The sequence below is a fragment of the Lissotriton vulgaris genome, chromosome 1_2, assembly GCF_964263255.1.
Source record: "Lissotriton vulgaris chromosome 1_2, aLisVul1.2, whole genome shotgun sequence".
Classification (NCBI taxonomy): Eukaryota; Metazoa; Chordata; class Amphibia; order Caudata; family Salamandridae; genus Lissotriton; species Lissotriton vulgaris.
In genome coordinates, this window is record NC_141686.1 from 160,574,807 (window position 1) to 160,588,510 (window position 13,704).

Sequence of the window (13,704 nt, forward strand, 5' to 3'; positions counted from 1 at the left end):
CAGTTAACATTGTAGAAGGAATACTCTTGGCTAAAATAGAGTTGCTAATTAAATCATGACTCTTACCGCTATTTGAAAGGACCAGATTATTAAATACAAAAATGGACTCTTTAGATATGCTGGTAAAAGATAATATTGCGACATCTAATAGAATTCTCGCCACCTTAGCCTCTAAAGGTTTAGCCTCATCAGCCCCGACCCTTCCGAAGACTACCACCGTGAATAATAAAGCTGGGGGTAACAGTCTGAAAGCGGCACCTTCTATTATTAAGGTGCCGCAGCAGAAACCCGTACCTGTTACAAAGAAAATACCTATTACTGAGAGCATACCCCAGCAAAAGGCCATAACGCATCCCCCGGCTAAGAAACACCCAATCCCTACCAGTCGTCATGACCAAAGTATTCGGCCCAGGATCAAACCTATCCCAAGAAAACAATGTGTGAACCTCCCCGCTGAGTCACTGCCTTACACTATCATCTTAACTGGCGTGGCTCCCCTTGGAGATGGTAAGAGAGAAACACATAAGGATCTTTACAACAAGGTAACGTTCTGGCTGAGTAAAAATCGCCCACTCCCTCCAAACTCGAATCCCGAAATCCTTAATGTTAGGAGGGTGGACTGGGTAGGCTACAGCAAAAAAGATCTTGAGGGGGATTGTGTGGTAATCAGCTTTAGAGAGCCATGGGTTGCTGAATTCATTAGTAGGGAACCAAGATATGGAAGAGTTGGGGATGTGCAGACTCTATCGTTGCATTATTTTTATCCCGCATTATACACAAATAGAGCCCAAACACCGTTCCATCATCCCAGAAGGGATAGACCCAGAGGAAGATTTCATTTTGAAACACCTATCTACCCAATGTTTCAGCCCCACCTTTCGAACCGGTTTGCCCCCCTATCCGGTCTGGAAGGTGTGGACTGACTTGATAATGAACCTCTGGTATCTGGGTTGACCAGAGCTGCAGTGAATTGCTCCCCCAATAATTCTATACCAGAAAGCGATCACAATCCTCTGGTAATAAACCTATTAATGAATGGGGATTCGCTTATGGATACTGTAACCAATTTTGTTACTGCCGAGGCTGTTCTTACGAATGACTGTAGAAGGGTACGCTGGGCTAGGTTCTTAGATAATCCCACCATTATTGATAAGGTTACAGATGAGGTTCTAGCAGCTACAAATCTGATGGTGCCCATATTAAACGAAGGCACATCATTGGATCAAATTGGGATGATCCATGAGTCTCTTTTTAACAAAATTAATACTTTTTTTATTGAACCTGCAAAAAGAAGAAAAAATGGCCCAGCTCAAACCGGAGCGAAATGGTATAATAAGACATGCCGCCTTGCCCATAGCTCCTTGATAGCTGCTATTAAATCCAAGTTAGCTATTGATATAAAACTAGAAAGGGTCAATTACAAGAAGGTGCTTAAAGAGGCAAAAACTAACTGGGATGAACAGCGCTGGTTAGACTTATATCTTGCAAGTACTTCCACTAACCAACAAAAATTCTGGGAGGTTGTTAAATGGGGAGGGACTGGGGACCAGCAAGTTCCTGTCAACCATGTCCCTGCAGAGCAATGGGTCAAGCATTACGCGGCACAGTTTAGTAACACGGAACGGATCTCCCTTATTACTAGGGAAGATACCAGTGTACTGACTGTGGTGCCCCCACTAGACCAGATTGTTTTTACTGAAATGAAAGCCATTATAGCTTTAAAACAAGTGCAGAATGGTAAAGCCCCTGGAATGGACTGTGTCCCTGCGGACCTTTTTAAGTTTGCCCAAGCACAATGGGTCCCTTATATAACCACCTTAACGAATGCCATAGCCAGAGGGGCTAGAATACCAAACTCGTGGAAAGGGGCGGAGATTCTACCCGTGTACAAAAAAGGGGATACAACTGATGCGGGAAACTATCGACCCATCAGCCTCATCGACGCCCTTCAAAAGGTAATCGCCAGAATGCTGCTAGGAAAAATCCAGTTCTGGATGACAGAAGCCGACATCCTGTCGCCTTTGCAGGCTGGTTTCAGGGCTAATATTAGCACAGTTGACCAGATACTTAGATTTGTTATGATTTACTGGAAAACTGTGTTTTTGAGAGGAGGCACTATATTCGCAGCATTTGTGGATCTCAAATCTGCGTTTGATTTGGTCCCCAGAGGAAAGATGTGGGCAGCTCTGAGAAGGATGGGTGTTCCAATTGCACTCCTAGAACTTACCATCAGGATGCATGAGGGAAATTTCGCCAGAGTCAGATGGGGTCGCCAGGGTCAGGTTACAGACTCCTTCCCCGTGACCCGTGGAGTAAGACAGGGCTGTGTCCTGGCCCCTACCCTATTCATACTTTTTATCAACCAGGTGGTTAAGTTCCTCTCAGCTGTCCCCACCGATGCACCAACACTGGGCGGGACCAAATTTCCCCTTTTAATCTTCGCTGATGACACCCTAATTCTGGCTAAAACTCAGAAGGGTCTTCAGGTGGCTATTAATAAATTTGTGGATTTTTGTAATGAAAATGACCTTGAAATTAATATTTCTAAAACCAAGTTCATGGTCCTGACAAAAAATAAACCACTGAGGGGCCATGTAACGATGAATGGGTCTAGCCTAGAACAGGTTGAAGTCATGACATACCTAGGTGTTACAATGGACTATAGGTTACGCTGGAAAGAACAAATAGCAGAGCACAGTTTGAAATTTAATTGTTTGTCGGGTTGTTTAGTGAAGGAGCAACGGTGTTCTTTGACCAAAAGAGTTTTACCTGCGCTTAAAATTTATAGCGCCAAAATTAGCTCAGCCATACTATACGGGGCTGACATATGGGGGTGTGTGGATTTGGCTGTCCTTGACAGGATCCAGAATAAATTCTTTCGAAATCTAGTCAGTCTTCCTCCCTCAACGCCAGCACTACCACTCATGATGGATATGGGCTTTTATTCTATTAAACATCAAGCCCATTATAGGATGGTGGCGTTATGGAGACGCATATGGTCTACCCCGGAACTTGCCATGTTTGCCCAGGAGATACAGGATGTAAGAGCGCAACAGGGGGCAGGTGAAATACCATGGTTTAAACTAATTAGGAATACTCTCACTGGAATGGGCCTTCCTTTGCTTTGGTCCGAGCCGGGCTCTCATATCTTTCCCTCAAAGAAAGATTTTAAACTTCTCTTTTGGTCCATGGTAAAAGAAGAACACGTTGCGCTTCGGAGAAACCTAACCTGACAGGTCTGTTTTTGATTCATAAAGTAGTTCCACACACAGAGACCTATTGGGATGTAATCCTTAAAAGCTTAGACAGGAAACTTTACCATCAGTTTCGTATAGGTACACTGCCATTAAGGGATTTTACTAGTGGTTGGCAGAAGTCGGAGTCCACTTCTTGTCCCTGTTGTACCGAAAGCAAAGAATCAATAGGTCATTTTCTATTTGTTTGTACTGCTTACCACGAGCCACGCTATAAGTGGCTGAAGCCAATATGTAATAGATTAAACACCCGGGTGAGCAGAGAAGCATTGATCATTCTGAGATTTAACACATCCGAATGGTTATCCATAGGACTGGGTAAATTCCTTGGGTGGGCCTGGTTAATTAGAACTAGGTATGTTCGTAGCACTTCGAGCTGAAAAATCAAAACAGTCTGTTAGCCTATTATATTTGGGCAGTATTGATGAATTGTCTATTTCATATACAAATGTTTTAAAAAAATGTATAGACGTCTTCCTATGTATATTTAATTGAGCTTTTTTAAACAAATTTCTCCTTGTCTGTTCAAAATTTTCATGATTTGTTATATGGTTTGTATTACTATGTATGTCTTTTATGAAAAAAATTCGAAATAAAGACGTTAAAAATTGAAAAACTGAACTGAAATGTCAGCCATCCAGCTGAGTAGGTCAAAGGAACAAACATGCACCTTGTATCCAGTTGCCGACAACACCATCAAAGGAATCCTATGTCGATTTTGATGAAGCTAAGATCCAGAAGATGAGATCACCTCTGGCCACTTGCCATACCGCTGGGTTGTACAAAGCTGCAAACCCAAGGATTAGTTCTGGTTATAGGCCACTACGGGACCCATCAGCAGTTCGAAATTCAGGGCAGCGTGAGAGGGTGTAGCCAAGCACCACTCCATAATGTTGCAAAATACACACACGGTACAGTTTCAGCAGTGCACGCCCGGGTAGGGCCACAAATGGAGCAGCCATTGTGGAATAGCAGGAACAGAATGATGATGCCGCAAATTAGGACGAGCATCAGCGGAACCCCACCAAACACTCTGAAAAAACAGAATGTATAAAAGATGGGATTACTCCCAAAAACTTTGAAAAAATTTCATGAGGCAGGTGCCAGCAAGCTTTAAAACAGTTTTCCAGGCCTGGGGTAGCAGATGCATTAAATATTTGATGTATCAATTCACCAAAATGTAGGGGAAGATTTGTGTTTAAAAATGACTGTATTTTACTAGACGTTCTGGCCACTTGCAATTCAAAGGTCTTACATGCTGAAGTCAGAGCCACTTCTTGTTCGAACAATAACGTTTTGAGTCTGCTTAGCTTGCTGAAATCTGTTGTCAAAATTGGAACAGAAAACCATAACAAACTATCTACACTCCAGTGTGGTGGCTGAAACGACGTTGTTTTAACAAGTGAAAAACTGGGAAACGGACATGCTATTAACAAGCTGACAGTTTTTCTTACGGGGGAGTAGTTCCCCCGTAAGAAAAACTGTCAGCTCGTTCAAGAGTGATTCTCTTTGTATCTTGAAAGTGAAGGTAAAATCACAGTTTGGGTACCCTGAAGACTAAACACTGGAACAGGAGCACAGTAGGAGGGACCAAATTCTTTCTTTATAGCCTCCTTTTTACGAACAAAATCTCTAACTTTAGGAAACCAGCCAGAAATAGGAATCAGAACGGCTGCATCCGCTGGCTAAGTAAAAGGCAAATGGGTTTTAGCCAAACCTTCACAAGTTTGTAGTTACTTTAAGGCAGCACAGTGGTCTACGTCAAAGGTTGTGGCTGTTGCCACAATGTCTAGACCATCAAGATCTGGAACAAACATCTTGATCCCATGGAGCATTTTGTACGTGTTCCGCCCACCCAGAGATCTTCTTGGGAGGTTATGAAGAGCACATTGAACCCCATAAAGGTCAGTTAACCAGCCACCTAATGCCCTTGCTCTTAAAGATTGCTTTAAGTCACGGTTCATCCGCTCCACCACAGAATTGCCCTCAGGCATATATACAGAAGACAAATGCACAGCACTCCCAGTGACGTCACTGAATCACAGTTCGCCTTCGAGGCAAAAGCTGGACCTGTATCTGAATGGAAAGTGCAACAGGCATAAGTCCCGACAAGACATTCAAATCTTTTATAACAGTGCGAGCGATGTGGCCAGACCCAGAGGAACTTAGGGTAAGAAGCCACTGCAGCCAAAATATATTTGAAATCATTAAAAGATATAACAGGACCTCAATGTTTAAGATAAATGCAGCCAAATGGCTGATTGGAAATAAACAATTGTGTCTGAGGTGGTTCGACGCACTAGAACTCCTAATTTGTTGGCAAATGTCACAATAAAGGACATATCGGCGTGTCTGTTGTTATAAACTGTGCTACCAATAGCATTGCTGTAAAAGAGAAATGGTCGCAGTCACTCCTGCAAGTGCAGAAGCAATACCTTCATGAGCTGCCACTGTCAAAGATTGTCTGCGGTCAAGGTTGGGAATCAGACAATCACCAATGCCAGGAATGGACTCAAAAGGAACTTTGTCAGTAGTTAACTGATAAGTATGTCGAGAGGGAAACCCCTGAAGATAGGGAGTACCATTCCGAGTGGGGGCGATGGCCGCCAAAATGTCATCATCAATTTTAGTCATAGAATGTGTAACTGCGGTTACTTTAACTCTGGCTACTGGAGATTTGGATGTTTCATCAGCCATGGAATTCCCAACCGTGTACGCTCCCACACGCTGATGGCCCAATGTATGTACAACATGTATAAGTAGCAGGTGTTCTTGAAGAGCAGCTACTCGAACCCAAAGCGTTTTATGCTTTATCATGCTACCTTTAGAATCCTGAAAATCATGTCGATTTTCAAAAAACTAATTGTCATTGAAGGACTGTACACAATAAAAAGTATCACATACAAGCAGGGTGGGTAAAATATTCGGGAGCTAAAAGTAGGGCCCTTAACTCTGCCAGCTGGGCTGTGCATTCTCCAAAGGACTGGGTATGAATAAAGGTAGAGTGTTAAACACGATCTTTCATCAAACCTACGACAATAGCGCAACTGATGAGTAAGCCTGCTTAGAACCAATGCCGGTAGAGCTGAGCCATCAGTGTAAAGATACATTTGTACTGATTAAGGAGAAAAATTGAAGAAGATGGAGGCTGAACGTGTTCATACTGGAGAAACTCTTCCATTCGCAAGGAAGGGTAAAAAACGAAGTTGGCATCAACAGATGTTAAGGATATAGTCCACTGAATCCAACGAGGATGCAGAGTCATAGAATTATGAACACTAGCTTTTGTGCCCGCCTATAATGACGGAAACAGGTGAAAAAACAAAAATGCTTTTACCTGAGCAAGAGGGCGTTCTTTGAGAATAGCCATCTGCATAGCAGTTAAAAAAAGTTTAGTAGAAAAGAAAAGAGTATGCATGTGCAAATTATAAGCAATAGGAACAGTGTCACCCTCATTGAATGTCACATGAGTGAAGCTGATTACATGAGGCAAAATCGAGATGACCAAATTGGTAGTATTCAACTTAGTCAGTAAGTATTGCATAGCAAGCAAGTCAGACTGTAAAGCGGGCACCACCGATGTGTATTCCGGTAGCCAGGAGGAAGCAAAAAAATATGGGTGTATCCAGGGCCGGACTGGAAACAACAACTAGCCCTGGCAGGTTGCTGCTCGACCGGCCCTGGGAGGAGGGGTAGACACAAAGCACCTCTAGTGCTTTCCTTACAGGGGGACGATCTTGCAGCACTGCTGCAAAACTGCTCCCCTGTAAGAAAAGCACCCCCTACGGCCACAATACTGGCCACCACCCCTCCTGTCCACCAGGGAAATGCCCAGTGCTCCCTATGGCCAGTCTAGCCCTGGATGTATCAAAGCATAAAGAGATTTGGTACATTTGCAAAGTAAGGAATGTAAGTCCTGTTGAAATTTAGAAAACCTAGCAGAGACTGCAATTTCTTAAGGGTAGAAGGAGGTTGCAACTGAACACATTTTCCCCAAAAATTGGAGTGCCAAACCCCTACCCTCATTGGTCAATTCATAACCAAGAAAAAGTATGGCCAAAAAAGCAATATGTGACTTTGAAAAATTGAATTTGTGGCCAAGAGCAGGTAATTACGTGATAATGCGAGATGGGCATTTAATTCAGCATCTACCAGGTATATGTAATCGACATAACAGAAAGCGTCAGGATCAATATCATGCAAAAGGGCCATAATATGTGCTAAAAAGACCCTGTCGCTATTCTTATACCCCATGGATAGTCTGGCGTATCATCTCTGGGAACCGAGGGCTTGGAACAGGGACAAGTCCCAGCTCTCAGGAGGCAGGTTATGACTGAAAAATCCATTAGAAATATCTAGTGTAGTTTTGAACTTTTTAAGCACTATATTATTCATCAAAGCAGTACTTTGCATGTTTTGCACTGCAAAAGTATGTGTATGACTATTCAAATGTCTATAATCCAAAACAATAAGATTCAAAACCAGAAGAGAGGATTATTCCTGGCAGAGACAAAGGGTTCAGTCACGCCTTGATATTCTAGTTGAGTAAGAAACTATTTTACTGATTTTTTAGTGTCACATTTAATTGGATACTGAACTGCGGCTGAGGAATAGAATATGTGGGAATTACATTAAGGAGAATATGTATCCCAACCAGCCAGGCAGGGGCAAAGGAAGAGCCCATTTAGAAGAATAAGCAAGCTTATTCTCATCAGGGACGAACTACAAAAAGGAAGGTAGAATCACATCCTCACTTCGAGGACTTGCAAGAACAAACGGGGAGGCCAATTGACCTCCCTCAGTAAAATGTCATAAGAAGAAGTCAAAGTGTCTCAAAAATAGCAATAATGGTGAGTGTAATGTCTCCTCCAATCTGACCGTCTATATGATAAAGTCTATCATGGAACAGATACAAAGGTGTCAGTTGCTGTTGCATTGAGAAACTAGCTGAGTGTCTGGCGCACCACAGTAACTTTTGCTGTGCTGTTTAGGAGAGTCACCGCCCAACTCCTGCCTAGGAGGAGGGTTCTCACACCTGGGACATATTTCGTTGTTGAAGCGGAAACTTTATTTTTCTGGAAAGGACTCTATATGGAGGTGGTTCGTCTCTCTTAACTTTAACGTCAAAAGAGCGCTGCGGGTACCGCTTGGGTTACACAGGCTCGCCCTGTGTGTGATCCTGATACCATCTTCTGTCTTACTGATGTTCAGACAAATCCTGAAAGGAACGAGGAGATCGAGGATCAGAAACCTGTAACCTCTCAGGAGTTTTAATTTTAGAGCGATCAAGTAAATCATATCTACGTTCAAAAGCGTCCGGCGGCGGTAACTCACCACCGGACCTGGGCTTTTGCTGCTGCTTAGACATTTTAGAAAAGACAAGTTGACCCTCCTTTTCAGGAAGATGCTTACCTTGAGACAGGGTAGATGGTCTGACCCCCAAGTTATTGCGACCTAAGAATGTGTGAACATTGGCAATATTAATCAGCAAACCATCAAGGACGCTGCCTCAACTTTAATATTATAAAGAATCATTTTGTAGACAACAGGGAAAATACCCATGAACTTTATCCCCAAATCTAGGGCAGGACTTGTCCCATGCTCTTTTTGTACTTGTTTGAGAACCCTCAGAAGAACGCTCATCGAGGGGGAGCCATAAGAAAGAGGGAATTAGACCACTAGGTAAGTATATAGTAAGGATCCTACGTTTCTCCACAGGATCTGTAAGAGGGACAACCACATCAAGTTGATCCATTTTCTGAGCATTCTAAAGGGCTAAAAAAAAAGACCCCCATTGTGCAAATTCTGCACAGGAGGAGCAGCCCCAGCCAGAGCTGCCAGAAAAGCACTGGCAACAAAGTGGATCAGGCATATGTATAGGAGAACAACCTGAGAATATAACAAATGTAAGTTCGTCAAATTGGCGTTGAGATAATTAGGGTATGGAGTAAAACCGATCAAAACTGGGCAAGTGGCCCCATGAATACTTAAGGGGCCAATTCGTGGAGTTTCAATAGGATGGAGTAAGACGCCATTAAACCAAATCTGGGCCCCCAGGCTGTTGGAGGAACTTCAAAGACTGCATAAGGATCACCTCGTTCCTCTCCGACAGAACCCAGAGAGTCTGCCTTCCTCCCTTCCGCTCAGAAGCCACCGAGATCATCTGGGGCGTACCCCAAGGATCCTCGTTTAGCCCAACCCTCTTCAATATCTACATGAGCCCCCTCGCCGCCATCGCACGCAAACACAACATCAACATCATCTCCTACGCCGACGACACCCAGCTGATACCTCACCAAAGACCCAGCCACCGCCAAAACCAACCTACAGGAAGGAATGAAAGACGTCAGAGAATGGATGAAGCTCAGCCGCCTGAAGCTGAACTCAGACAAGATGGAGGTCCTCATCCTTGGACAATCCCCTTCCGCCTGGGACGACTCCTGGTGGCCCTCAGCACTGGGCTCTGCGCCGACACCCTCGGACCACGCACGCAACCTGGGATTCATCCTGGACTCCTCCCTCACGATGACCAAGCAAGTCAACGCTGTCTCGTAATCGTACTTCAACACCCTATGCATGCTCCGAAAGATCTTCTGGTGGATCCCCACTGAAACCAGAAAGACGGTCACCCAGGCCCTCGTCACAAGCTGACTAGACTACGGAAACGCCCTATACGCAGGAACCACAGCCAAACTTCAGAAATGACTACAACACATACAGAACGCCCCTGCACGACTCATCCTCGACATCCCTCGCCACAGCCACATATCCGACCACCTGAGAAACCTGCACTGGCTCCCCGTCAACAAGAGGATCACATTCAGGCTCCTCGCCCACGCACACAAAGCACTCCACAACAGGGGCCCCGAATACCTCAACAGCCGCCTCTCGTTCTACACTCCCATCTGCCAGCTCCGCTCCACCAGCCTCGCCCTCGCCACCGTCCCATGGATTCGCAGAACCACCACCGGAGGAAGATCGTTCTCTTACCTGGCTGCCAAATCATGGAACTCCCTCCCGGCACACCTACGAACGACCAAGGACCATCTCTCCTTCAGGAAACAGCGCAAGACCTGGCTTTTCAAGCAGTAGTAGCACCCCCCCCCCACCTGTCAGGACCTTGAGACCCTCACGGGTGAGTAGCGCGCTCTATAAATGTTTTGATTGATTGATTGATAAGGGTGATTAGCTACCGGAACAGTGGCAGCAGTGCAATGATGAAAAGCATTATCATTCGCATTCAAAGCTGGAAACGTAACCCAGGAGTAAAACACTTTGAAATGGTATGTTGGGTATGTTGGGTCTGCGTCAAGTACAAAAACAACAAGGGGCCCTGCATTGGGGACTCCATGCTGCCAGAAATGCTGAGCAACCACTGTGCGGCAATGAGCCTGGCAACCGGTTGAGCCATCAATCAGAACAAAGGGATCCAAACGGTAGCACTAAAACAGGTCAAAAAAACTTTTAAAATTCAAGCTTGAAAAGCCTACAGCAATAGGTAGTCCCTACAAACTGAGGAGGCAAAGCCCTCCCAACACAGACATCTATGGGAATTGGTGCAAGTGTATTGTGGACAAGAACAAGCGCGACTCAGGGGTCCAGTGAATTAGTACCAGACAAAGTTGGCGGCGCCATGTTGCAGGGATTCTGTGGGGTCACAGAACAATGCTTGGGATCATAGAACCTCAGTAGGCAGAGTCATCCTACCACCGGAGGATCCATGACCAGGGACTGACTAGCTATAGTGACTCACTTGCCCTCCTACTCACTCACAGAGCAACAAGTGATTAGACCAGAACACAACACTCCCAACCGTCTCAGGAATTGCAGTTATAGGACCCAGCCTTCCAATCTCACACTCTTACTAGTCCACAATAAGATCTGACAGAGACACAAGAAAAGTTTAAAATGTTTATTGTAACTAATGTGCCCTTGTATTGAGTATACTTGTCACAATAATTAAGAAAATGCCTCACACAAGAATGGTCAGCATAGTAAGTAGTTAATAAATCACAAAATGAGCTGTCATTATATGAGACAGGGTAGCCTAACCCCCTCCCATTCTACAGAAGCAAAATTATTGTATATCAATAGATCTGTGGGTGTTGTCAGCGGACCCGGTACCTTAGCATGCACAGATTAGAGTTCTACATCTCAGGTGCTGTTAGGATGTGTTCCTTGGAAGATCCCTCTCCAAGTGTGTCTGTGCATACCTATATGACAAAAGTATGTTTCCCAAACAACAGCTGCATGTTTTGTTTAGGTGCTAGCGATCGGACCCAAACAAAAAATAACAAGGGCTATTGTTGTTTGACTTTGTCTACGATGTTCAGACAAAATCCCAGGAAAGAACAGAACGCGAAAATAACAGCAGGTTCTGTGTGAAAGTACAGTGTGGCACAAAGCAAAATACGTTTGTATAGTAACATGTGCAATGCAAAGAGCGGTCTGCAAAGTGCTCATGCTAACATATAGAAAGCGACAATAGCCTGCACGGGACGTATGACACTTTGTTGCATGCAGGAATGTTTTTGTGCAGGAAGTGGTGGCTCCCTGCATAAAAACAATCTCTTAAGCCATAAAAACAATCCCCTGAGACATATTCCTCTTTCTATGTGTGCTGCATGAAAGTAATGAGAAGAAATTAGGTTATATTCTTGTTAAGATTCATCTAGGAAGGCGTAGCATTTTGGGTCATTCCTAGGTCCAGTAATGGTAAATCTGGAAGGCATCAAATTCCATCGAAGTTGCTTGCATTGGATCACCTGTGCAAACTCCTTGGAACGCCTTCCGAGGGCAGAGTAACAAAATGCTGTGATTTGCACTGCATTGCGTTACTCCTAATTTATCAAGCCACCCAGGGCCACGCAAAGGGCCTTGTGTGGCTTGATAAATAACATCTACGTGGTTGCCTAACGTTTGCACCAAGTTGCGTTGTGCAAAGGTGATACAACCCTTTGATAAATCTGCCCCTAACCACTGGGTTATCGAAAGCGATATAATAGTAAGGGCTCACTGTTCCTGTTTACGCTGCACCTTTAACTAGATGCAGCAGGAGCAAATAGGGACACTGCTGTTTTCCTGATAATGAGCTGCCCCAGGGCAGCTGTGAACCTGCCCTGAGGGAATTATATTAGTGAAAGGTGGAGCAGCTGTTTAAAGCAACCGATGCATCTTTCTCTTTGCAGGCAGTAAAACCACCTGCTTAAAAAAGGAAAGCCCCCACTGTATGGGTGCAATGAGTCATTGCAACTCACCACCCCACCTGCAGGGGATGTCTGGAGGGTCCATGGTATCCCCTTGCCCTCCCCCAGTGAAACACCCTCTTTGTGATGCACAGTGAATTCGCAGACAACATGTTTCCCTAATTTTCACGGGGCCAGACTCCCATGCAAATGAGGGCACACCTCCTCAGGATAGTGCTGCTGCTAAAGGTGTGCTAGCGCAATATGCAGGGCCAGACTGGGAATCAAAATCGGCCTTGGCAAACTGCTCGGCCGCCCCCCCCCAGGGGTGAGGAGGGGGGTTGCGGTCGAGCTTTTTGCTACGGTTGATTTCAGCCGATTTTGTTACAGGGGGGCAATATTGCTGGCTCCCGGTAACAAAAGCGGCCCCCAAGGGCCTGAAACCGGCCCCCACCCTGGCGGCCTACCGGGGAAACGCCTGGTGCCTGCTACGGCCAGTCCGTCCCTGGCTATATGTATTACAGAAAGGGCTTTGAAAGTGTCTACATACCATTCAGTAATACTGAAGTGCCCTGGGTGTTCAGAAATCAGGTGCACATGCTCTAGAAAACATGTGCCATCTTTTTGCAGAAAAAGGCAGAATTCGGCTGTAGCAGGTAATGCCAACCAAAGTTTTGATTATCATAAAGGAATGCAAAGATCCCAACATGGCAAAAAATGACATATCCATCTCACTTATAAAAATTCTAAAACACTGACACCCTGACACCTGGCATCAGACATCTGCTATCTCCCTGTAAAAACTATACATAGGAAAGGGGATGGCATGCTTTTACACACTATCTCAAGTAAACATATAATGCCAGTTGAGCTGAGGGAATTCGACCAGTTCTTGGAATTTAAGAAAGCTGTAGAGATACATCTTTTGATTTGTTCCACTGTCAACAACCAGACAATTTAGGCATTACAAAGAAAATACTATACTTTCTCTGGCATGTGACTGGTATGTGTATTTTGAATGATGACACTGCTGATGTCCTTGGTGATGCAGTCCTACAGCACCAGTGATGCCTTCTGTGATGCCTGATTAGCAAACCATAAATGTGTACATCATTGCTTCGGATCGAAACCATGACGATTCTTAAATTGAAGGCTTAAGAGCTTCTTAGGTTTTCTTAGCAGATTTGTGATCCAAGTAGCCAGTCACAACAGCCATTTTGGAATTTCTTCCGTTCTGCATGGTCTGCGGGTATGCCTAGTGTCAT

General features: G+C 44.7%; 1 protein-coding gene across 2 annotated transcripts in view; it reads right to left on the reverse strand.

Moving 5' to 3' along the window:
• Positions 1-13,704, reverse strand: part of LOC147734740 (aldo-keto reductase family 1 member B1-like) — a 293,902-nt gene that overhangs the window by 31,041 nt on the left and 249,157 nt on the right. The gene's annotated exons all lie outside the window — the stretch shown is intronic.